This window comes from Caretta caretta, chromosome 5 (assembly GCF_965140235.1).
Source record: "Caretta caretta isolate rCarCar2 chromosome 5, rCarCar1.hap1, whole genome shotgun sequence".
Classification (NCBI taxonomy): domain Eukaryota; kingdom Metazoa; phylum Chordata; order Testudines; family Cheloniidae; genus Caretta; species Caretta caretta.
The window spans coordinates 117,828,020-117,855,822 of NC_134210.1; the positions used below are offsets into that span (position 1 = coordinate 117,828,020).

A 27,803-nucleotide genomic window follows, 5' to 3' on the forward strand; every position below is an offset into this window, starting at 1 on the left:
CAAGTTGTGATGTTCCTAGATGCCCAGGGGTTTATCACAGTGTTATTCATATTTCTCAACCTTCCAAAGCCCAAATGGGGATCAGCATGTGAAAGTGTGGGAGATGATGGACACAAATATTATTCACACAGGAAATTGGAGAATCTTCTTGTTGATGTAAATAACCCTTTGGATAGTATCAGGTTCGCAATGGTCTATTTCTGACATATGTTGCTTTCAGCAATAAAAGTGCGGGGATGCCAAATATCATGTATGAGAAATGTAGGTAAGCTTTGGGATTAAAGTAAACAATGTCCCTTGGAAGACAGGACACAGTGGAGAGGCACAGTGTTGTTGTTATTCATGGAAAATAGAAAAGTTTTAACAGTCAGCAAGAGAGAGAATTAAGTATTGAATACAAATGCAACCTTTTTCAAGAAAGCCTGATTTGCTAAATAGATTTTTTTGAGTGTGTGTTAAAAACCCCAAACAAACACACCTTTTCCATTTTGTTGTTGAACTCTTAAAATGATAAATTACAGCAGTTTTGAGGGAAAAAATAGTTATCTGAAGTACTCTAGAGCATTTTTCCATTTTATTTCAAACAGAACATTAGCACAAATATAACACAGGTATTGTGCAAATTTTCTTAAAAATTTCAGGGTTATTAAGCTCAAATGAGCAGGTTTTTGACAAAATAGTCTTTCTATAGAACATTCAAATTGTCTTCCTTCCATACTGAGCCTAGGAGTTTAAACAACGGCGCTTGTGCAATTGGGGAGACCTTATTCATATAACTAACAATGAAAATAATGTAGCATATTCAGGAAGGATATTTCTGGGCCAGTCTACAAGCTTGTCTATATTCAGTGTTGTGCCAGTTTAAACTTAATTGTGATTTAAGCCAGTGCTGCAAAAAAGATAACAAACAAGCCATGTTGATGTTCTTATTTTGGTTTAAAGCAGGTTTAAGCTACGCTTATTTTGATTCAACTTAAATAAAATAAGAACAAACAAACCAAACTCTAAAACTGAAATAAGAAGGTCTACCCAGGATTTGAACCAGTTGAACTACACCAGTGCAAATTTGAGGGTAGACAAAGGCTACCAGTGCTACTATACAACAATAAGCAGGGACACACTCCTGAATTCAAACATTCTTTTTCCTTTGTGGAACTAATAGAAGTACCATGAAGGCCACTTATTCAGCCCTTGGAAAATGGAAATGCTTCAGTCACTCTGAAAACACACCTCCAGCAGCACTGATTGGCTCCAGAGAGTTTCCTTCAGCCAGTCAAGTAAAAAAGTTAGAGTTTTGAGAGAGAGAGAGAGAGAGAGAGAGAGAGAGAGAGCAGCAGGTTTAAAAAACAAACAAAAGGAAGTACTTTTTCACATAAGTGCTGGAACTAGGGGTGATGCCCCATCCCCTGGCTTAATGTTGTTTCCATTATATACACGGTTTACAGTTTGGTTCAATGGGTCTCTACAGCCCCACTCTACAAATTGTTCCACCCAACATACTGTTAAGCTGTGGAATTCATTGCCAGGGGATGTAGTAAAGACCAAACTATAATGGGATTCAAAAAAGAATCGGATAAGTTCATGGAGAATAGGTCCATTAATGGCTATTAGCCAAGATGGTCAGGGATGCAACCCCATGCTCCGGTTATCTCTAGCCTCTGACTGCTAGAAGCCGGGAATGGATAACAGGGGATGGATCATTTGATGATTGCCTGCTCTGTTCATTCCCTCCAAAGCACCTGGCATTGGCCACTGTCGGAAGATAGGATACTGGGCCAGATGGACCATTGGTCTGACCCAGTCTGGCCATTCTTATATTCTTCAGTGAAAAACGGGAAACCTGCACTCACCTGAAATGAAGAGAGCCCAAGTTTGAGACATTAAATCACAGATGGAGATTGACCAGGAGTAGTCTGATTTGCAAAGTCTAGGACAGGGTGCAGGTGGAATCCAATCCCATTTTATAAAATAAAACAAAAGCTATAGGGGACACGGGCAGAGATAAATGATTTTACCTTGCCTATTTGTAAGAGCTCAAGTATGCTTCTTAGTCACAGTCCACAGAAAGGGAGAGTGCACAGTGATGCTGAACCATGCAGAAGCATTATACAAGGCACTGGTGAGTGCAGTTCTGGTCTCCCATGTTTAAGAAGGATGAATTCAAACTGGAACAGGTACAGAGAAAGGCTATTAGGATGATCCAAGGAATGGAAAACCTGTCTTATGAAAGGAGACTCAAGAAGATTAGCTTGTTTAGCCTAACCAAAAGAAGGTTGAGGGGAGATATGATTGCTCTCTATAAATATATCAGAGGGATATATACTGGAGAGGGAGAGAAATTATTTAAGATCAGTACCAGTGTGGACACAAGAACAAATGGATATAAACTGGCCATTGGGAAGTTTAGACTTGAAATTAGATGAAGGTTTCTAACCATCAGAGGAGTGAAGTTCTGGAATAGCCTTCCAAGGGAAGCAGTGGGGGAAAAAGACCTACCTGGCTTCGAGATTAAACTTGATAAGTTTATGGAGGAGATGGTATGATGGGATAACATAATTTTGGCAATTAATTGATCTTTAACTATTCATGGTAAATAGGCCCAATGGCCTGTGATGGGATGTTAGATGGGGTGGGATCTGAGTTACTACAGAGAATTCTTTTCTGGGTATCTGGCTGGTGAATCTTGCCCACATGCTCAGGGGTCAGCTGATCACCATATTTGGGGTCGGGAAGGAATTTTCCTCCAGGACAGATTGGAAGAGGCCCTGGGGGTTTCTCGCCTTCCTCTATAGCATGGGGCACGGGTCATTTGCTGGAGGATTCTCTGCACCTTGAAGTCTTTAAACCATGATTTGAGGACTTCAGTAGCTCAGACATAGGTGAGAGGTTTATTGCAGGAGTGGGTGGGTGAGATTCTGTGGCCTGCGTTGTGCAGGAGGTCAGACTAGATGATCATAATGGTCCCTTCTGACCTTAATATCTATGAGTCTATGAGGCATTCTGTATATTTTTGAAATGGAGTCAGCAATACACAGAAATCCAGCTGCACCCAGACTACCTGTCTTTATTACAAACTCACTAATTAACATTGCAATTGACATTCAAATATCATATTGTTTCACAGTTTTTAAATCCATAATACTGTGAAAGAAAAATGATTTACCTTGTCCGTCTGCTATTCCTGAGATAGCATGTGTGCAGGATTTTCACTTCTGGGCCTCAACTACTTAGACTGAGACTGACACAGCTTCCTTAGCTCTGATGTGTAGCTACGAGCCAGCCTGAGCCACCCCTGCCAAGTACAAATGCTCCCCCTGAATATTGCAGTTTATTCCTTTGCACAGGAGAGGAAGGTTCCAAAAGAATGAGGCAGTTCAAGATCCGCATAAAAAAAAAAACTTAAAAAAAACCCCTCTCAAAAAAGTTAACTCCAAACTCTGGTAAAGGGGAGACACGTGGGTCTGGTAATCCTGCAAGATGCTCTTTGCTGAGAAACAGAATTGAAAAGCAAGTATTTCCCCTTCTCCTAAGATACTATCTGTGCTGCATTTTCACTTCTGGTGAGTAAGAAGCTCAAGGGATATCCCCCAAACAAAAAACCCCCACCACTTGAAACAGACCCATTCAAATAATGGAAACAGGGTTTTTTAAAATCTATGTATCTGAAAGAGGATTAAAAGATGGCAGCGTTGAGGCCAGAGCTTGCGCTGAGCATCAATTCCAGGGAGCAAGTGTCGGTTGCAGAAGGTGTCACTGCTACACTGAACACTCTTACACCTGCTGACTCGGGGCAAGAGAAATGCCCCAAATCCCACAGAATCAGCTGTGAGATAGCATCACACAACTGCACCTGATCTTCTATAAGGCCATTAAGCAAGTGCCGACTGCCAGAATCACCATCTCCCTCTCGAGCACATGAAAGAAAAAGGAGAAAGTCTGATACAGCCTCTCTCAGAGTCAGGGGAATGGGTCTGGGCCAGTGCAGGGGGTGCTGTCTTAACCCTGGTGCTCCATCGTCTCATCTGACTCATTCAAAGCACTACAGGTTGATTTGTACAGCCCGAAAAGGAGTCTCCCTAGGTGACAGAGAGGCACACCTCATGTTTCTTCAGTCCTGGCAGTGACATGTGAGGTGTGCACAGCATCTAGTGGTTGACTCCGAGGCAGATCATGCAATGAAAATAGTATTTGGTCTATGCCATTTTTCTGCCATGCTGATGGGTTTGAAGTCACTGAATTTCCTCCTTGGATGCCACGGTTTACTTGGCTAGTAAAGCCAAGAAAATACTGAAGCAGCAAAAAGAAACACAAGACTAGCTAAACACAAGCATCAATGCAGCAAGACCATCAGAGCAAGAGCCTAGTGCCGAGAAATGTATAGAAGGTTGGACTAGAAAAAAAACTGGTTTCAGAACACTAGAGCAGGTGTCACTGCACAGAAGTGCCTAGAAGAGGCAACTAAATCTCTAAAGCAGAACATAGTGCCTGAGTGTCCGACCCACACTCCAAAATGCTGGAGACAAACCATCCAAAATGTGGCCACTTTAACAAGACCCGACTGGAAGGCAGGATGTTAAGAAAAGAGATACCCAACAAGGCATTATTTTAACAAAGCCACAGAAGGGTGGATGGGATACCGCTGCTGTGGGGGAAGCTTCTTCATCAAACACAGTCAAGAAGAAGCATAGTAGAACGTCCTGAGGACAGCATTTATACTTGGCAAGGGGTAGTATCTGAATACCAAGGGGGGGTCCCTATTCACGCTGTGTCTGTCTGTCTCTCTCTCTCTCACTACTGCTCCCCTCCCAGGTGAAAAAGTTTAAGAATTAAAGGACTTATGCCCATCACACATTAGGGAATGAGAAGCCTGCACAGATATTATCTTTAGAGAAATGAAATTTAGGACCCCTAAAACCTTCAGAGAAGACAAGGCATTGGCCTTTTATTCCTTTACTTTGATGTGTGCATATGTCTGTTCCCACATTGCCCTCTGCAAAGACTGTGAAGCTAGTATTCATCCCAAGACATATTTTTAGCAGGACTCCGTGCAGAATATGACAGAGACTCTCCTTTTACAAATAAAAGGGTTGAGAGGAGAGCGGGTGAATCTGGTACTGATAGAGGTTTACGAGCACTGTACTGCATAGCTACATGCGGCTACCTTTGACGTTCTTGTGAATCCCTTTTAGGCCTAAAGAAACGCCACCTGAGCCTCTCGTGCTGTTCCGATTTTGTGATACCAGCTGTTTTGTCTCTCCAGATTATAAAGAAATGGATTTAAATTCACTAGCTGCTACAGCCTGTCCAGAGACGACTTTAACCTTTAGAACTGCCTTATAACTTCCAAATATTGTGCCTTTCTAGCCTTGGTTTTCTGTATGGGTCTTTGGGTGCACAGTATCACAACCACTAGGTGGCCCAGTGTCCAAAGGGAGCAGGGCTACCATTCATAAATACACCTAGGCACTAGTCCCCCAGAAAGAGACAGCATCGTTTATACTGCACAACAGTCCTCCCTTCCCTAAATGGACCAGGGTGTCTGAGTTCTGGCGTCAATTATAAAATTGAATCTCTAGGAGCTAAGCCAGCAGCAGAGACAGAATACTTCTGTTTTGTTAAAAGAGAAGCCAGCTTTCATCAAGGATAAAATAGAAAGCCAACAATACGAGGGGGGAAATCTTTGTAACATCTGAGAGGTTATTGTAAACATAAGCAAGATCAATGATGGAAAAAATCACCATCAACAAAATAAATTAATCGAGACTTACCAGATTGAAACTGTGCATCACTCATGCTTCTGGTCCTCTGCTTCAGTGTTTCAAAATGTACATCTTCATGTCAACCTGATTTAAAAAAAAAGGAAAGATGACATTAAAGTCTTTAGAGGAAGTAACTTAGGTAAATAGGTCAGAAATCTTCCAGTGCATTAAAGTGACCGTTCATGTTGTTTCTTTCCTTATTTTTAAATTTGTGAGGTTGAGTAGATAGCACACCTTAAGAAGTGCCCTTAAGCACTCGTCACACAGCCCAGTATAATCTGTTAAAGTTACATAAAAGGTCTCTCTAATGCTCCTCTATGTACCTATTTTATTAAATAATAGGAGAAGCTTTAGAACTCTTGTATTCTTAGACAGTAGGTGATAGGACCTGACATTTATGTATTGATGCAGATTATGAGAATAGATGCAGTCCTGGATGCTTCAATTATTTTCCAATGCCCATATGCTGTTACTGCAGACGTGTATATTCTGAGGAAGGATTTCAAATACAGCTAACTCTGGTGCATTAGCAAACAACTGCGCTTTTCTTTTCGAACAACGAAATAAAGAGCATCAGAGATCTGAGGATACAAGAAGCAGAAACTGCTCACTAAGAATCTTCTGTCTTTAGGGTAGTTTTTGTAGTTTTCTCTCCTCTAATTGGAAGTAGGAACACACTAAGGGCTAAATTGATGATTTGGATGTTCTTTGGACTTTCTGAGTTGGAGGTGCTGGAAGAATTAGGGAGAGAGGATGTCTAGTGGTAAGGGCAGAAGCCTAGGACTATGGAGACCTGATTTCTATTCTCTCCTCTGCAACGGACTTTGTGTGTGACCTTGGGCAAGTCACTTTTTCTCTCTGTGCTTCAGTTCCTCATTTCTAAAGGGAGGGTAATAACACCTATCACATCTCTAAAGGGAGGGTAATAACACTTCCCTATTTCACATGGATGTTTCACATGGGAGGATACATACAGTAGAGTGTGATGTGCTCATATACCACTGTGATAGGGGCCTTTTAAATATAATAGGTCAATCAATCCAACCTGGAACATAAAACCACAAGCGGGTATCCTTTCAGCCTAAGTAAAGGGTAGCTGGCTTTCAAAGCCCAAATACTTAAAAAAATGGTTTCCTCCTTTCAATGGGTTTTGAGCTTGTTGTTGTATTTCCTGGCTGTTTTTCCCTGTGCACTCAAAGGTTTGAGTTTTAGCTCCTGAATACTTTTCTCCAGCATAATACTGCATGTTGATCAACTGGACATGAATATTAATGTCACTACAGTACCGAAAGCTGCACTGCGGGAACCATTGTGTAACCTGAAGACAAGTAGAACCACATACTTCGGTGGATATTTGAGTATATTTGGGAGCCTTGGCATATAAAACCTGTTGATTAGGGTGGGTTAGGAAAATAGAATGGGTTTGTGTTCTACGTAGGAATACCAATGGCACTTCAATGTCCTCGTACTGTAACTTGTGTTACATCTAGTATATTCACCTCCCTTCATTATACTAATCACAAACTGACCTGATAGCAAAACTGCAAGAACTCTACTGCATTTATCATACCAGCCTTACTTATTTGAATGGGAGTATTTGTGGAGTAGATTGTTCCTGAAGATGAATAGAAGTGGCACTGGTGCTATATTAATCTTGCATCTGTAGGAGTGAGATTCTCCCTCCTTCCCTTATGGAAACTGGTACCTTAAATATCACTGAATTCAAATCCATCATTCACCCTGAGTAAATAATCTGGTCCAAAGCCATCTTGAGTGGCTGCCTCTCCCTAAAGCCTATAGTGTGATGCTATCACTCACACAGAGTGATAACATACGCATTCTGTAGTCCCATCCTCTTGACTTCAGTGGGGCTATGTGTTCAGTAAGGTGATATGTGCTCTGATTAACCTGGGTGAAATTTTACTGATGAAACATTCCCCCCCCCCCCACAAAAAATAGCAGATTTGGACTGAGCAAAAGTCACAAATTTATGTCAATTTCAGCAATCTGTTTTGTTTGAAAAAAAATCAAAACATTCTTATTGGGGGGGGGGGGGGGGGGGGCTATATTCACACGGGGATTCTTTCTGGCCCATTGACCATTTAAGTATTTATACAAAATGGAACAGAGTCAACAGGAGAGACTGAGAGAAGCCTACCCCAAAATAGCCTATAGCCTGCTAGTTAGCATGCTCATCCAAGAGGGGGATACCCCTGTTCCACTCCCTGCTCCAATGACAGTTAATTGTTTATACAAAATGGAGCAGCTTCAACAGTACAGCTTGAGAAAGACCCACCCCAGAATACCCAATATATTGGTGCTTAGGCACTCATCTAGGAGTGGGAGACTTGGGTTCAACTCCCTGCTGCAGAGCAAGGATTCAAACTTGGGGATCTCACATCCCAGGCGAGTTGCCCTAAAAACTGGGCTACTTGGGTAAAAGAGGGCTGCTGCCTCTACCACCACCTCTCCTTTGGCAAATCTAATCCTTCATTTTCTTTGCTTTTATTCAACCTATCACAATGTTCTGTCAACCTGAAATGAATTTTTTCCTGTCTTTTTCTATTTGATTAACATTTTTAAAAAACGGTTTTCAGTTTGACTTCAGTGGCCTTTATTTATTTACTTGTTGGAACTGTCAGAAAACCAAAAAAATCAGTCATTTGGAGTCATCTATTAGGGTCACCCAGTCAGGCCCTTATTGTACTTGTTATTGGTTCTCTTGATTTTTCAATGGTTTTATTCTATTCCACGCTTTTAAAAATAGTTTCCCCTCCTCCCCACCCCAGTACATTTAAATGTTCCCTTTGGTAAAGTGCTCTCCAGCTCAGTCACGAGACAGAGGGGCAGATTTTCTCATGCACAAGAGTTGTGCTTGGTACGGGCGGAGGGGAGGAGAGGAATGTGTGTTAGGTAGCCATATTATTGGGGCCAGAAATTACTAACAGCTGCTGCTGTGCAACTTAAGTTGTGCCAATGACTTAGGGTCCTTAATTGACGATCAGTGGACGATAGGTGTAATGGAGCAGAGCTCTGCCACAACTTCTCCCTGGCTCAGCACCCACACCGGATACTGTGTTGGAGAGGTGCACATGATGGATGTTCAGCAGAGGCTCAGATGCACCAACAGGAAGTTTCTCTAAATAGAAGGAGTTTTCTACTGGCCACCTGTAGCTCCATTACAGACCCTTTATACCATTTGATTGCAGTACAGGGGCTGTAACTGGTTTGAGACTCTTGTCCATGGTTTGGACCTTATTTGAGATATTTTCCCTAATTAATTTTAATATCCCTTTAAAAAGCATAACTTCTGAAATCTAACATTTTGGAAATAGCTTGTGCAGAATACATTGATTATAAATTACATAATCAGCCATGTATGCCCACTTGCTTTAAATTCATTCTCAACAATGTAAGTGTGTATTTTTGCCTTACTGCTATTACAATTTCAGTGCACACTTATACTCAAAGAGGGGTCAATCCTGATCTTGTAATTCTATTTTGGAAATATTTTGGACATCCTTCCATGTCTAGATACTGCTGCTTCTGTTTCTGGATACAACAAATTATTCAGTTGAAATTTTGCCCCAGTCAAAAGCAAAAGCTATGAAGAAAAGTTATTTCTGGGCAGCTATTTTTGCATCCACCGAATCAACAATTTGGTCCTTAGCATAATTATTGATATTTATTAGGTCAATGAACAGTCTGATGTTTTTACATGAGTATCTATTTTGAATACAATCTACTTGGCTGGGATATATCAAGTCTGGCAGAATGATTTCCAGTCTGTTTCATAAATGCCTTTGCAAATATTTTACTATCAGTATTAATCAAGGAGACTGGACGAACATATCCACATAATTCGACAGACTTTGCCTTATTTTAATGTTTTCGGAGGCTAGAGAACATCAGTGTTTAAAGTAATATATTTCTGTTAAAAATGACATTTTACTCACGAAACACAGGAGGGACTCTCACAACTTATACTACAGAGATTGGGGGCCCTAAAGGACCTTGGAATATTTTACAGAATTCTGTATAAAGTCTCTGAAGACCATGGGCCAAATTCAGTCATGAAAAATCAAAGTGAATGGAAAGGGTACATTGTGACTGCACACGTACCTGAGAGAGTAACTGACCCAACCTAACACCCACCTCCAAAATAAAACAAACTACAAATACATCCCTATACATGATCTACAGAACTTTGGTCTGAGCACACATGAGTAAGCAAGGGCTACATTCCTGCTTACTCCCTGTCTGGAGCAGGTGGCAAAAACGGATAGAACTTTGGATCCACTCCAGCTACTTGAAGGTCGCGGTAATTTAGTACTGGCCTATGCAAGCAATACATTAGCAAATTACTACACCACCATCTCTCTCTCCACCCCTCCCTGGAGCAGAAGGTGACAAATCCTAGCCTTGTACTGATCTAATTTACACATCCTTCAATCCCCTTCACCATTCAATGTATATTAACAAATACCTTTAGATTCACACCCACTTGCCAATGTGCAACTTGCACATCCCTTCTGAATTTGGCCCATTGAGATTAAGGGAATGTAATTTGGTATAACTCATCTACTGAGAACCTGGAAGAAAAGGGTATACCAGGAAAAGCAACTAACAGGTTTATGTTAAAGTGAAAGGTGGTCTACTTTAATTTACACCTGCTTAACACCTTGTTGTTATTTGCTTAGACTCAACTCTGACTTTTGTGCCACATGATTTACTGTTCAAATAATTTCAGATTTTCTCTTTCTAAACTCAGAATTCAGTCAGAATATTTCAAAGTTCTTCCACAGAAAACAGACAACAAGTTTCCCATACATTTTTGTGGAAAAAAAATCACTCCATTTTCCAACCGCTTTACTTGGTATGTTTTAGAATCTTCCAACGGAAGTGCATCTAATAAAACAACATTTCTGACTGGACCCCCACACTCCCAATATTGAGCAGATTGTCTTACAAACATTTAAAAGACCAGCAATGGCAAATGTAGACTAACATGCTACTACACCATCAATGATTCTGTCGTGGAAGACAATGGAAGACTCTCCAGTGAGCATCTCTCTTAACTGGGTCTGTCCCTGACACAAAACCTTTATTTTGCATCTGCTTCCATTTGGAAGTGCCTCACTCATGTGCAACTGCCTCCCTCCCCACGCTTTTTCCCAGGAGTCCCAGTTAAATAAGTCTCTTGGGCGGCCTTCCTGATGCCCAGGTCAGAGACTGCAAAAAGGAGGAGGGAGTGAGGCTTGCTCCAGACAGCCACCAATAAAACAAGCTATCAGTAGATCAGTCCACACATGGTGAGTATCTCCTCTTGGCCCAGTCACTAGAAGGAGCCTTTATTGTTATGTGCTTGAAAGCCCTTTCCTCAGGAAGAGCTTCCTTCTCCTTACTCTCAGCTCAGTACATGACGCAAGCCAGTTTATCAGAGCTGTAATTGAGCCCAGCTGGTGCAACTCTTCCTGGGCCTACATTAGCCCTTTCCCTGCCCTCAGAATGCAAGGAGTTTATACACTAAAATACAAAGTCTCAAGGGACTGACATGATTTTTCTTCTATCCACTCAGGTTGTGTGATCCGACCCCAGAATGATGTATAAGGAAGGGGCATCTAGTGACATTTTTAATATCCATTTTGAAAAGGAATACTTATTATTTTTGTTCTTGATGCACTCGTGTTTGGTCATTTACTCCATGAGGAGGCAATAGCTTTCCAGGACAAGGAACCGAACCGGGGATTTATTACTGGAATGCTCATGGCATCACACTAAAATGTAAAGAAGTGTCCTTCTGAAGAAAATAACTACAGGATTATTTCCCCTCTTATCAAAGCTGTCTAATAGGCATTGGTGTTTAATGAAAGCACAGCAGTAATTGAATTGCTTTTATCTAAGGCATGGGAACAATTTTAATGAAGGACCCTGGAATACAGAAGGTGGTAGTGGTGGTGGTTCTTTGTGGGGGAGAGGGAGAGAAGGATAAGAGGAATCACATACATCTTTCCAGAGAAAATACTTGGCTATTTGCTTCTTAATGTCAATTTTTGGCCTGATGGGTGATTTATTTTACTTAGTTTAAATGACTTTTCCTCTGCTCCCTTTTTTGCTGTGTTATTTATGGATGAGTATACAACTCAGCACCTTTGTTTGCCTCCTCCCACATGCCTTCCTTATTTACATTTTATGGTATTTTAGGTATGTTTCAATGGCTAAAATGGATTCCCAGACTGTCAGATTAAAATACATAACCTAATTCTGCCATCCTTAAACAAACTTTCTTAGCAAGAAGTCCCATCAATTCTGAAGAGCTAGACTGTGACTTGACCTACATGCCCTGGTAAAGGAATAGGAATAAGGGGAGCAAGCATCCCCGCTTTGTGTGGCATATCCAGACCTTGGGTACTGGCGCTCAGGGGTGCGTGTCCACTTACCTCCACTAATCCCCAAGGTATGGGGACAGGGTGGTGTGAGAAATGTCATCCCACAGTTCAGCAGCATGTTACTTCCCCTCTCCCTCATGCAAGGGGGAATCTAAGTGCCACAATTCCTTCCCCCGGTGTGTTCCTGGGGCAACACAGCAATGCATTTCCCCTTTCTATGCTCTTTGTAGAAGAACCATGATATGGTCCAGAGAGAACCAGAGGAGAGAATGAGGATAACCAAAGCCAACAGTTTACAGTCTGGTAAAGGGAGGCAAAAACAGGAGCCAGTGTTATTGCTTCCAATTACTTAAATAAAACATCCTGTAACTGTCAGTCTTGCTAGTAATTCTGTAATTCTTCCATAGGAGTCATTCCAAAAGAAGTATGCAGCACCAAGTCTTGAATTTAAATATAACCATGTCTCTTGTTTTCATAATGAAGGAGAATGGGTGTGCCAATGTAGCATAGTAGAACTTAATTTTTTCTCCCTAAAATGGAAAGATACGAACACAGATCTACACTAGCCAGTTATGTTTCAGACTTCCATTTTAGTAATGCAAAGGGCATTTCTGCAAACAAGTCTCTGGTTTGGAACCAAGACATCTATACACAGCATTCTTTCCCAATGCCCGTTTTGCTCCAGTGAATTTAGGGCTCAGAAGCCGTGTCACACATTTTACTACCTCTGACAGTGATTAGACAGGTCTGAACATGTGGCTGCTTACACACAAGGACAGGTAATTTTCCACTAGGACGACACTAAGTTGCTGTGCAACAATAATTGTGGACCTCCCAAATGAATTAACATTTTCTCCACAGAACAGGTATATCACAGGCAGTAAACTTCCTCACACTGTCCACCACAAAGGTCCCTGAACTGGAAAGGCATCTACTCAACCAAGAGGTGGGTGAAATCTTTTAACCAAAAATGTTCACCAAAGTGTTTCAGTCAAAAAATAATAATAATAAAATAATCTGAAAGTCAAAACATTGTTTAAAATGTTGAAAGCAAACATTTTGATTTTTTAATTTGAAATAACTTTTCCTTTTTAAATGACCTTTAATTTTATTTTTAAAAAATTAAAAAAAGGAGAAAGCTCAAAATTAAAACAAAATGTTTCATTTCAGGTTGAACAAACCATTTCATTGAACCCAAAACTATATAAATATTTTATTTACTGATTTTTTTTTAAATTACTTTCAGGTTGACCCAAAACAAAACTTGTTTGATTTTTTTTGGAACTGCCAGCCAACTGAAAACTGCATTATTTGAACAGTTCTAGTAGCTAGTTCAAGTCTCTATTTCCATTAAACACTTGGACTTTCTGTTGAGACTATCAAAGAAGGTCCCAGTTGTGATGGTGGTTTGGTGATTCAGGCACCTCCTTAGTTGGGACTAGATTGAGATGATTGATTGATTGATTGATTTGGCCACTGAATAGCCGACTTTTGCCATTAAGAATATAAGCAGCATGTGAACCTGGAAAGGACTGTTGAAAGACTGAGGATTTCATTGCCAATCCTCTGATATATATATATATCCCCCATCCCTAGTATATATGTTAAGAGCCAGAATCTGATACCTTTACTCATTTACTACATTACTTCAGCAGTAGTTCCATTTATTTCATTATTCCAAAGTCCCATAGGAAGGCACTAATTCGGTGTGATCAAGGGTGTCGGAATCTGGTTTTAAATACATGCAGTGTAGAGACCTAGACTGTGCCTGCAGGAAAAGTAGCAATCACAAGTAGATTAACAATGAAGATAATAAGTAACCAGTTAACAAATTTTGCATACATCTGCTGCCTTTCCCGCGGGAATCTTCCCATTTACCAACAGCTGAAAATAAATAAATCTTATCTGGTTTGTCAAAATACATGCATACAATAGAGCCGGCTGCTACTGAACACAAAAAATCACTTTGATTAAATTAAATATAAATGTCCCTGTCTCAAGCAGGAAGCTAAACACATGTTCTCTCTAGCTACAGCTGGTTAGTGAACAAATCCATTTATGACTCAAGTGATGATCAAGCTGAAATCAGATGCAGGGGGGGAGCGGGGTTGAAAAAACATTTTCCATAAATGATCAAATTTAGGTAGCTAGTGAATTTCTAGCAAAAGGTCATAAGGTCTGAAGGTGCTGAGCATCCGAAACTCCAATCTACTTCAAGGGGGACTAAGGGCTCTTGGTACCTGGCATGATCAAATCCATTGTTTACAAGCTCTAGTCAGATTGACAGGATTTCTCACAGGTATTGAGCTAGGTTTTCTAGCAGCAGAAATTTTATCACTTTAGAATTCAGAAATGCCTCAACCTTTTACTAGTTGTACTTTCTAATTTTAAAAAGTCAAGTACTATATCATATGACAAAGATGCTGTTAAAATATGCAATTTTGGAGCAAGCAGTTCATAGAAATGACTACTTCAGGTATCAGGGTTTTGGTACATTCATGTGGGAAAATAAAGAAACCACCTCTGAAAAGCAGACCTTTTAGAAATATTTTTTGAGAGTGACATGTGCTACCAGACCTTTAGACATCTGGATTTATTTAATATATACAAGTTTTCACTGGAATGAAGATTGTTTCTCCTTAAAACCATCATCACCCCAACAGGCTACATCCCCGCACCATAAAGATGCTCCCAGAAATTCACATCTGCAGAGCAATGGACTGTCTGTTGATAAAGTGCTTTTTTGTGTACTACAGGCATTTTGGAAATAGCTTTTGGATCAAACTAAATGAGTTCCTGTATAAATAAAGAACCTGAGAAATTGCAGCAGGCACTCAGCAAGATATTGGTGTGACAGCTAGACAGATGCAGCGTGACCCACTGCAATTGATGTTTTATATTGAGTGCAGGGTCTAATAAAATGAGTTCTACCATGGAGCTTGTGTGCTCACTGAAATCTGTATTAAACCTCCAATACGAGTTTTGACTGTTGCTGTTGGAGGGGAAGGTGGGGGAAGAGAGAAACAAAAGTGTCTAGAATTGTTGTCTGAGTAATCTCTGAACTTCCAGCAACCATCTTAAACACACATTTTCTATTCTAATCAAGTTTAGAGATGAAATAGTATTTGTACTGTATATGTTGCCTGTCTCTGTAAATTATTTCACAATCCACTGAAACAAAACTTACAGCATTTCTCTTAAAAACCTCAGCTCCCTTCTGCTTATCCTGCAAGTCTAACCAAATTGGGGCTACATGAGATCTCTGCATCCCGTTTTCTAAATAAGTGCACTATTTATATCCACAGAGACATTTGTTCCTTTACTCAGGAATATGCTAAGAGAGAATTGCAAAGGCAGCAAAACTTTCTCTGTGAATTTTTGACATGGTGACCTTTGGGGTGTTCAGTGGATTGTGTGATGAGCAGGCCTTCACCTCACTTCTGCCTCTGGGGAAAAGACAGATGGAATTTCTAGAGAGAGAATTTCTCTCACACACACTCTCTACACATTCACAATTCACATTGCCAAATAGTTCAGTGCAGGAAATAAGTCTTCCACGCATTTACAGTATATATTTTTCATCTCTGTCTCTGGCTGGTATTTCCCATGGTGGAGGATCTTATAACTGTCTACAGTATCTTTACAAGAACTCTTCTTCAGGGATGCACTTAGGCTGTTAGCTGGCTTAATTTGACCAAGTATGATTCTCTGAGCATACTCCCCAACTGATGCTAAGTTGTTACTGTCTATGTTGAAGTTGTGCTTATTTCATAAGCAGAGTAATCTGAGCAATTCATCACATTTAATTAAACTAGCTTAAAATGACATGAGATAGGGTTATAGTGTTATGGTTATAACCATGCTAGTTATACTTATAGTAATAAGAATAGTACTTTGAACTTGAATAGAACCTTTCATCTGAGGAGCTCAAATACCCTTTCAGACATGGATTACTGTAACATAGCTTGAATGGGAATGGAAGCAACGGGAGGCTACGTTCCATTCTCTTCTACCCCCTCCCCAGCTATGTAGCTGCCCTCTACTATCCCTCACAATCCTTCCTCTCATTCGGATACCTCACTGTCTTGTCACCACAATCTACCCAAACTCATCAAGTTCAAGTTTATACTTGTTTTCAAGATCTTGGCTAAATTCTGCAATGCCAGCCTCGACATGCTGTTTGTCCTTTATTCCAACAAATGTCTTCACACTTTTTCCTATGCTGCCCCTCTAACACAGGGCCTATAAGATAATGGCATAGCTACATAGGGTAACCTGGAATTGTGTATAGGACTGGAAAGTCAGACTACTTTTATTTAGGCACCAAAAATATGGATTTTGGTGCCTAAAGGCTCCATCACATAAGGAGGTGAACATTCTGGCCCTGAGCCAGCAAAACACATAAGCATGTGTGACTTTGAGCATGCAGTTGTGTGGTAGGGGACAGATAACCACACAACTGCTACCCTGGGGTTCTTACACTTTTTCTAAAGCATCTGGTACTACCCACTGTCAGAGACAGGATACTGGACTAGATGGACCTCCAGCGTGATCCCGTCTGGCACTTCCTAGGTTCTTAGAAGTTGAGTCCTGTTCATTTGCTTGTGAATAATTATGTTCATAACCGCCACACGAACCACCAACACAACTGGCAACTTGGAGAGCACACACTGCAGAGAAGCCAAGGACTAAATGGCCAGGAGATTGAACTACCCTGCATGCTATTTGCTACCTAAACAGCTTCCTGTGGCAAAGAATTCCACAGTCTCATTACACATGGTGACAAAAGGCATTTTCTTTAATCAGTTTTGAGTTTGCCACCTGTTAATTTCATTGAATTTCTCCTTATTCTCATGTTATAAGAGAGAAGTCCTCAATCTACCTCCTCTACACCATTTATTATATATTTTATCCCATCCCTCTTATTCATTTCCTTTCCGAGGTAAACAATCTCCGTTTTTCATCTTTCTTTGTACATGTTTTTCTATCTCCCTAATCATTCTCACAGACCTTCTCTGAACCCTTTCTAATTTCTCAGTAGAACTGAACTTACTTCAATTAAGCCACCAAACAGCTTTCATAGTAGACTTGTGGTCACTCACTAAGGCACCAGGGGCAAGAGATAAACCAGTTGGCTAGAGCTGAAAGGCTCTGTATATCATTGTCAATCATCCCCTGAGCCATCTAGTCCCCCTATTTCACAACAGACGAACTCAAATTGTAACAAAACAATTACTCCCACACTGAAACCTTGTTTGCCATGTTCCAGAGACAAATAATAAATAAAAATCCTTGAAAAATAGAAACTTTAACTATAGCGGTGCTAACAGCAATTACAGGAATAGTACTGAAGCTTCAGGTTACAGTGAGCCTGAATACGTACTTACACACCCCTGTACGTGTGTGTGAAGTTTAGTCCTTGCAAACATAGGACTTTTCAATTCTGAGCTGTCAGAACATTGTACTTGTTCACCAAAATACTTTAGTGGGAGTTTATACACACGTACACATTTAGGTAGAGTGGGGAAAATACAACATTTTGGGGCGGGGTATAGAATATTAAGGGAAACATTAATGAAATCCCCATTACATTGCAGAAGGAATCCAAAGATTATCAGAAAAGTTGAGAGACATTAATATATGAAATGATCATATTATATCTAATTCAGGACACTTGTGCATGACAACATTTTGGTGTTACTACTGCGTCAGTGATTCATATTATTTTCCTTTTTCCTAAGGAACCTGAAACTTGTTCAGCTAGGAAGCTGGAGGGCTAATTGGCTTCAACCTCTGAGACCATGATTTATGTTCCAAGTTCAGTAGTTAGAATCAGTATGCCAAAGAAAATGACTATATCCAAGGCTAAATTCCTGTGCTCTAAATAAAACTCCAAAGCTGAAGGAATATCTACGTATTCGAGTTGCTGATCACCCTAAAGCAGAGGCAGTACAGGAAGGGATTATACACTGCCCACAGTAGGAAGATAGATTAGGTTAGAAATCCAAAGGCTCAGGTTCAGAGGAAGAGACTCACTGAGCTGCATATAGTATGCTACCTTTCACCATGACCAGAGGAGGACCTACCATTGTGTAAACCGAGAACCCCCTCTCTCCACTCAGAAAAGATATAAAATCAGTATAAAAGAAAATTGCCTTCATTCCAATTCTATGCACCACTTCCATCTGTTAATTTAATGGAATAGCTTTTCTAGATGAAGGCTCCATGCCAGGTCAGCCGCTTTAATGCCCCACAGGTACACAGTCCAGCAAGCGACTTCAAAACAGCAATAGCATTTCAATAAACAGCTCAAATGCTATAACACACCAAGTGAAAGGCACTTTAAAAAATGCCCTTATTCAAAGAGCAAAATAAGTTACAATGCCCCAGCAAAAGTTTAGACCGAGAGTTCTCCCACTGTAATCAGTGATCCCAGGTTTCTTGCTGTTTTCCAGGGATGGGGGTTCTTCATAATCCTTGGAACACCACAACCAAGTTTGTGACACGATACATCATCTTTGCCTCCCAATCAGAGTGGTAGGAAATAAAACCATTTTAGTTCATATGGGTTTTGTGAAAATATTTTTTGGAATGCATTTGCTTTGCATCTTGGGTTGCACTTTGAGTTTTAGATTCAAGCAATACAAAAATCTCAAAGCAATACTCTTGTGAAACTGCTGATTTCCCCCGTATTTCCCTCCGCTTCCACAGATAAATAAATAGATACAGATCTTCCCCAACACCAAAGAATCAGCTTTAATCCACCTGAGTATTTCGATGCTCAAAAAGCCTCTAAATCAGAGATCATTAATGCCACAGAAACATTTTTACCTATACTCAAGCCAATTGTGAATAGAAGACTACAGTAACTTACAAAAGGGCACAAATGCTAACTGCATCACAACTCTACATTGCTGACAGTCTAAAATTCAAACCTTTGCATATTTGCTGACATCTATTTTTTAACTAAAAAGTGATTGTAGTTTGTGTTTATAGTGGACAAAATAAACCTTAAACCAAGAAATTAATTAAACAAATAAAATGTTGTAGATTGAATGGAGTTATTATTTTGATACAGTGAAACAAGGCAATAAACATAGCAGTAAAAAAAGCCTTTAATACACAAGCATAGCTTTCTAGTGCCATAAAATGTACTTTCAAGAGAGTAGCACATTATGGTTTAAGCGAAGCTCTTCATTAGATAGTGTGAGAAAATGAGGCATGAAAGGAAGATAGAAAAGCCTTCTTAATAGTTCCTGTGCAGATAATGTAGGCCAAAGACAATCAATAGCCATGCCTCATTTATTTTATGTCTTTGAACACTTGGAGGCAAAATGTTAGTGTATGCTCTTGTTGGGAACCTAAGCTTTGCATTAGTAATGAAAAAATTGATTTGCATATTATGATGTAATTTACACAAACTTCTATTCAAATGACAGGTTGTTATTGTTAACTAATATGGAAAGCAACACAACACCTATTGTTTTATTCTAGATTCATTAAAAATCACTTCATGGAGCCATCAGAAATTGTACAAATTTACTAAGTCAACAAAATGACCCAAACAATCAATATGAAGGTCCATAAACACATTATGAAATCACATTAAATGTACATTAAGAGTCACATAAAATACCCTATTAAAAAGACTCAGTTGTTACAAACTGTACAACTAGTTCTGATATCAGCAGATTGAAAAAGTATGGTTTCAAAACATTTTATTAATGTATGCTTTTAACAGAGTGCACTGACTTAATTTTTTTACTACGTCTTTAAATATTGTAGCCTGTGACAGTTCTATCACTGTCTGGCCTCAATTACATACCATCTTCAGCTATTATTAATGGAGCAAAACAGTAGCAACTATGACTATGAGCTCAGAGCAAAATGGAAGAAAAACTAATATTCAGCACAAATACTGAGGGGAAAGACACACCTATGGTAAATGTTTAATGCTGGTATTTTTAAAAAAATGAATCCAACAATATAAGTAATCAGCTTTGAACTATTTCATATGTTCTTGAAACAGAATAGTTCTGCCATATATAAATTCTGATTTCTACGAATATCAGACCCATTAGAAAAAGGCTAGCCAGTTCAATGGTCAAGTTAAACACGATATAACTCGGACTTTCATGTCCCCCTCTAGCCCCAAACTCATAAAAAGGAGCTCTGAATTGGATAGAGGGAACTGTAGGCCCAATCCTGCAAATCCTTGCCTGAATATTCCTTACTTGTGAGAGTAACCTCCTGGACTTCAATGCTGTAACTTGCTGACCACCAGCATTACCGTAATTCCTCAAGAAAGACAATTATTGAAGTTTATTATCTTGGAAACTTACCCAGAGTGGGGTTTGGGTTTGATCTCTAATTTACAATAGGTTTAGTATTGTACAGAAAGAAAGATTAAATACAGCAGCATTTATGCTTACATACATAAGCAACGTTCAAACACAAACGTTTAATGTTATTTTAACTTGTGCCTGATTCCATCAGGCAATCTTAGAATCAGTAAAGAAAAGCCACTGCCAGTTAGTGGAATGGCTCCTACAGCTCAAATAAATTTGTTAGTCTCTCAGGTGCCACAAGTACTCCTTTTCTTTTTACAGATACAGTGTGATGGTTGCCATTCCAGGGATTGAATCAGGGACCTTCAGAACTCAAAAGACTGAAACACTATAGCCTGAACTAAAGAATCTAACAGCCTCACATCCTCTGTGGATGAGGCACAGAGGGGGGCATGCAACACGCACCGACCAGACTATGGGATTGTATCCAATGCTTACCACAGTCTAATGCAGAGATGGAGAAATGACACCATTGTGCAAGCTGCCATTAAAATGAATTTGATGCAACTCCCTTTTTTGCCTATTAGATTTTTCAGATCTTGTCTATCTTTAAGAGACCTCATTGTCCTAAATGATCTCAATGCTCTCTCTCTGAAGGCAATAGCACCAGATAACAATATGCTCCCCATGATAGGATGTGAATGATGTTGGGAAGTATATAACAGCAATAACCAGTTCCTGTATGCTGTTGCTACAGTCAAGGAATAGAATTCATTCCCCCAGAAAACAATATTGTAATGCTACTTAATATATAGTAGTACAGTCACTCAGCAGGTATCACTGTGGTAGGACGAGCATAGGCACAGTCAAAAAGTAATAACTATCTACTTTAAATCAAACAAGCTCTGTTTGTTAAGAACAAGCTAAGCCGGTGTAGTTACCACACCTATTCTGTTTTAAGCATAAATCTTTATAAAATTCTGCTTAACAGTGTTAGTAAGAAGAAAAGGAGTACTTGTGGCACCTTAGAGACTAACCAATTTATTTGAGCATGAGCTTTCGTGAGCTACAGCTCACTTCATCAGATGTATACCGTGGAAACTGCAGCAGACTTTATATACACACAGAGAATATGAAACAATACCTCCTCCCACCCCACTGTCCTGCTGGTAATAGCTTATCTAAAGTGATCAACAGGTGGGCCATTTCCAGCACAAATCCAGGTTTTCTCACCCTCCACCCCCCCCCCCACAAATTCACTCTCCTGCTGGTGCTAGCCCATCCAAAGTGACAACTCTTTACATAATCAAGTCGGGCTATTTCCTGCATAGATCCAGGTTTTCTCACATCCCCCCCACCCCCATACACACACAAACTCACTCTCCTGCTGGTAATAGCTCATCTAAACTGACCACTCTCCAAGTTTAAATCCAAGTTAAACCAGAACATCTGGGGGGGGGGGGTAGGAAAAAACAAGAGGAAACAGGCTACCTTGCATAATGACTTAGCCACTCCCAGTCTCTATTTAAGCCTAAATTAATAGTATCCAATTTGCAATTGAATTCCAATTCAGCAGTTTCTCGCTGGAGTCTGGATTTGAAGTTTTTTTGTTTTAAGATAGCGACCTTCATGTCTGTGATTGCGTGACCAGAGAGATTGAAGTGTTCTCCGACTGGTTTATGAATGGTTGAGGTAAAATGAGACGGTAGCAGCCCGGGCTGCAAGATAGAAATGTTTACAAACCATTTACAACTTACACTGCATGCACAGTACTTTTCTTGCTTAGCTTTGTCTGCTGCTTTGAGAATGCTCAAGACTTACATCCGAGAAGAACAGGGAAGAAAACTATTCCTCTGGCCACCATGTAGATCAAGAGCAGAGGGGAACAGGAACAGAAAAACATCACCGGGAGCAGTTTTTGAAACGAGAATGCAGTCTTCCTTTTGAAAGAGTGGCATAAGACAATGAATGGTAGAAAACTAAGCCAAACATGTCACGCCCTGTGCCAAGCTTCTAATGATCTTACCAACATAGGCCAGGTTAGTATAGCTCAGTGAACAACATATTTGTAACCGTGCAGTCTATCCTTGGGAATCAGAAGAGATGCCAATTGCAATGGAATTATTAAGACAGCATTCAGTTTCATATCTAAGGTGAGGGGACATTCAGCCTCACTGTCTCTCCACTCAGTGTTGATAGCAGGTGACAGTGTCTGCTACTGCCCTAACTGCTGGCTTCCTATGTTATGGTTAGCACAACTGACTCATCACTGGCTGGTCCATAACCGGAACTATGCACAGACCCCAGCCCAAGCAACTGGGCTCCATCTTTGAAGCAAGAGGTTGAAACACCTATACAAATACTGCTGTTTGTAGAAAAGCTGGTCAGCTGAATTTGGGCTACGTTTGCCCCTTCTCCCCCCCAACCAAAAAAAGAAACCACATCTCCTTAACCACCTTCCAAATCTTTACACTGGTCTTGTGATCAAGATGGCCAGGAACCAGTGATATCTTGGGGTGGGAATCATAGAATCATAGAATCTCAGGGTTGGAAGGGACCCCTGAAGGTCATCTAGTCCAACCCCCTGCTCGAAGCAGGACCAATTCCCAGTTAAATCATCCCAGCCAGGGCTTTGTCAAGCCTGACCTTAAAAACCTCTAAGGAAGGAGATTCTACCAGCTCCCTAGGTAACGCATTCCACCCTCTTAGTGAAAAAGTTTTTCCTAATATCCAATCTAAACCTCCCCCACTGCAACTTGAGACCATTACTCCTCATTCTGTCATCTGCTACCATTGAGAACAGTCTAGAGCCATCCTCTTTGGAACCCCCTTTCAGGTAGTTGAAAGCAGCTATCAAATCCCCCCTCATTCTTCTCTTCTGCAGGCTAAACAATCCCAGCTCCCTCAGCCTCTCCTCATAACTCATGTGTTCCAGACCCCTAATCATTTTTGTTGCCCTTCGCTGGACTCTCTCCAATTTATCCACATCCTTCTTGTAGTGTGGGGCCCAAAACTGGACACAGTACTCCAGATGAGGCCTCACCAATGTCGAATAGAGGGGAACGATCACGTCCCTCGATCTGCTCGCTATGCCCCTACTTATACATCCCAAAATGCCATTGGCCTTCTTGGCAACAAGGGCACACTGCTGACTCATATCCAGCTTCTCGCCCACTGTCACCCCAGGTCCTTTTCCGCAGAACTGCTGCCTAGCCATTCGGTCCCTAGTCTGTAGCTGTGCATTGGATTCTTCCATCCTAAGTGCAGGACCCTGCACTTATCCTTATTGAACCTCATCAGATTTCTTTTGGCCCAATCCTCTAATTTGTCTAGGTCCTTCTGTATCCTATCCCTCCCCTCCAGCGTATCTACCACTCCTCCCAGTTTAGTATCATCCGCAAATTTGCTGAGAGTGCAATCCACACCATCCTCCAGATCATTTATGAAGATATTGAACAAAACCGGCCCCAGGACCGACCCTTGGGGCACTCCCCTTGATACCGGCTGCCAACTAGACATGGAGCCATTGATCACTACCCGTTGAGCCCGACAATCTAGCCAGCTTTCTACCCACCTTATAGTACATTCATCCAGCTCATACTTCCTTAACTTGCTGACAAGAATACTGTGGGAGACCATGTCAAAAGCTTTGCTAAAGTCAAGAAACAACACGTCCACTGCTTTCCCTTCATCCACAGAACCAGTAATCTCATCATAAAAGGCGATTAGATTAGTCAGGCATGACCTTCCCTTGGTGAATCCATGCTGGCTGTTCCTGATCACTTTCCTCTCATGCAAGTGCATCAGGATTGATTCTTTGAGGACCTGCTCCATGATTTTTCCAGGGACTGAGGTGAGGCTGACTGGCCTGTAGTTCCCAGGATCCTCCTTCTTCCCTTTTTTAAAGATTGGCACTACATTAGCCTTTTTCCAGTCATCCGGGACTTCCCCGGTTCGCCACGAGTTTTCAAAGATAATGGCCAATGGCTCTGCAATCACAGCCGCCAATTCCTTCAGCACTCTCGGATGCAACTCGTCCGGCCCCATGGACTTGTGCACGTCCAGCTTTTCTAAATAGTCCCTAACCACCTCTATCTCCACAGAGGGCTGGCCATCTCTTCCCCATTTTGCGATGCCCAGCGCAGCAGTCTGGGAGCTGACCTTGTTAGTGAAAACAGAGGCAAAAAAAGCATTGAGTACATTAGCTTTTTCCACATCCTCTGTCACTAGGTTGCCTCCCTCATTCAGTAAGGGGCCCACACTTTCCTTGGCTTTCTTCTTGTTGCCAACATACCTGAAGAAACCCTTCTTGTTACTCTTGACATCTCTCGCTAGCTGCAGCTCCAGGTGCGATTTGGCCATCCTGATATCATTCCTACATGCCCGAGCAATATTTTTATACTCTTCCCTGCTCATATGTCCAACCTTCCACTTCTTGTAAGCTTCTTTTTTATGCTTAAGATCCGCTAGGATTTCACCATTAAGCCAAGCTGGTCGCCTGCCATATTTTCTATTCTTTCGACTCATCGGGATGGTTTGTCCCTGTAACCTCAACAGGGATTCCTTGAAATACAGCCAGCTCTCCTGGACTCCTTTCCCCTTCAAGTTAGTCCCCCAGGGGATCCTGGCCATCCGTTCCCTGAGGGAGTCGAAGTCTGCTTTCCTGAAGTCCAGGGTCCGTATCCTGCTGCTTACCTTTCTTCCCTGCGTCAGGATCCTGAACTCAACCAACTTATGGTCACTGCCTCCCAGATTCCCATCCACTTTTGCTTCCCCCACTAATTCTACCCGGTTTGTGAGCAGCAGGTCAAGAAAAGCACCCCCCCTAGTTGGCTCCTCTAGCACTTGCGCCAGGAAATTGTCCCCTACGCTTTCCAAAAACTTCCTGGATTGTCTATGCACCGCTGTATTGCTCTCCCAGCAGATATCATGAAAATTAAAGTCACCCATGAGAATCAGGGCATGCGATCTAGTAGCTTCCGTGAGCTGCCGGAAGAAAGCCTCATCTACCTCATCCCCCTGGTCCGGTGGTCTGTAGCAGACTCCCACCACAACATCACTCTTGTTGCACACACTTCTAAACTTAATCCAGAGACACTCAGGTTTTTCTACAGTTTCGTACCGGAGCTCTGAGCAGTCATACTGCTCCCTTACATACAGTGCTACTCCCCCACCTTTTCTGGGAGGGTGGTGAAAAGCTGTTTTGCAGACCCATGCAAAAAATGCCACCCCTTCCTGTCTGTGACCTCTTCATACTGCTGAAAATGGCTCCTTGCTAAGACAGAAGGGCACAAGATATTTTCCCTAAGGCTGGAAGCGAATGCTCTAATCTCCACATAGCTATAGTACATTGTGTAATAGGTATAAGAGGACACTATATTCCAAATTTCAGAGGAACAGCCGTGTTAGTCTGTATTCGCAAAAAGAAAAGGAGTACTTGTGGCACCTTGGAGACTAACCAATTTATTTGAGCATGAGCTTTCGTGAGCTACAGCTCACTTCATCAGATGTATACCGTGGAAACTGCAGCAGACTTTATATACACACAGAGAATATGAAACAATACCTCCTCCCACCCCACTGTCCTGCTGGTAATAGCTTATCTAAAGTGATCAACAGGTGGGCCATTTCCAGCACAAATCCAGGTTTTCTCACCCTCCACCCCCCCCCACAAATTCACTCTCCTGCTGGTGCTAGCCCATCCAAAGTGACAACTCTTTACATAATCAAGTCGGGCTATTTCCTGCATAGATCCAGGTTTTCTCACATCTCCCCCACCCGCTTCAGTTCACCTAGAGTAATCAAAGATATTAAGGTGTATCACAATTAGACATAAGATTCCCAGACCTAGTTGTACTACAGATTATCTGTCTAGGTTACTGTGATTTCCCCCCACCCCCGCGCTCTCTCTCTCTCACACACGCACAGTCACATAACTAATGGTTAGAATTAAAAGCATGTTGGCTCTTGTGTGCAAATCCTAAGGTTACAAAATGTCAGGCTACACGGAGGCATGAAGTACCGTGCTGACATCCATGAATGACAGCATTAGCATCAGTTTATGTGATACATTAACACAGCTTAATCCTTTGCCACAAGCCATCAGCTCCAGTGGAAAAAAAAATGACAAAGTAACACGGGCCATTAGAGAGAATTTGGAGAAATTCTCTCAAGGAGCTTATAGTTAACATGTGTCACCACTTTGACCTCACCATCTGTCTATCTCTTAGTCCTTAACATGCTAGTTTTCTGTCTGTTATTTAAATCCTGTCTAAATGGATCTCCATTCCCTCATAACACCACATATCTGACCGATCTTCAAGTCGGAGGGAATACAAAGCCTTCTGTGAAGGGCATGGTTTCTAGTAATAGATAGGAATTTTGGGTAGGGTTTTCCAAAGCACTCAGCAGTGGCCTAACTCTGCTCCCACTGAAGTCCATGGGATTTTTTCTATTGATTTTAATGGAAGCCGATTGAGAGCAATACTCAGCACTTTTTAAAATCCCACCATTACTATTTAGTTTGAATAAAGTTACCAGTCTCTATGGCGGCTGAACCATATCTAGGGGAGACAACACAAAATTGTCTTTATGTGAGTTTCATCTGGTTTCATTCCCTGAGGTACAGAAAGTTCTTGAACTTTGGGATAACCTGGGAGATGAACCCATGCCTACACTGGAAAATTCTATTCTGAGACATTGCTACCATTAGTGAAGGAGATTGTCAAAATTTCCCCACACAAGCATAGGCTGTCAGTAGGTCTTAAACAACTTTATACCCTTATTCTAGAAATGACTCTTGATTTTGAGAGCATTAACAGTTATCGCCCTTTCTGTCTAATATCCTCTAATATCCTATATTTAGGGAGGCTTAATGAGACACTGTGGTGAAGCACTTCTGATAATACCTCCCATTCACTTGATCCCTGTCAATCTAGTTATTGTTTGGCACTAGTTTTGCTTGGTGATTGTCTTCTTTTGACAATGGACAACGTGTCCATGCTGTTTCCTTTAAACTCTGCCAGTTGCCTTTGACAATCATGGCCAAGAGATAGGATTGAAAGGTGCCAAGAACCAGGTAGGGTTAGATGGGGTTATTCTTGAATGAATCCACTATTTTCTCTCTGCGAGAACCCAGTCAGTAGTACGTGGTCATTGTTCGTCCGCTCCATGGACTCTCTCATGCAGATTACTGCAAGGTTCTATTCCAACAGCCATACTGTTTAACATCTATATGATGCCTTTACATCATGTAATGAAATGATGCAGGTTACTATGCCTTCAACATGCCAATGACACTCAGATTTACCTCACTGGACCAGGATGGAGCAGGGCTGGCTTTCTGAGGGTCTACAGAATGGGGTTTG

At 41.2% G+C, this 27,803-nt stretch overlaps 1 protein-coding gene across 3 annotated transcripts in view; it reads right to left on the bottom strand.

Annotated features, from left to right (window-relative positions):
* LINGO2 (leucine rich repeat and Ig domain containing 2) overlaps positions 1-27,803 on the bottom strand; it is a 763,677-nt gene that overhangs the window by 346,491 nt on the left and 389,383 nt on the right. For 2 of the 3 annotated variants that reach the window (XM_048851917.2, XM_075128832.1), the window contains one exon: positions 5,769-5,843. The exons of the other annotated variant lie outside the window; for it this stretch is intronic. The gene's annotated coding sequence lies outside the window, so the exon portion shown is untranslated. The remainder of the gene's footprint in view (positions 1-5,768; positions 5,844-27,803) is intronic. 3 annotated transcript variants of the gene reach the window in all.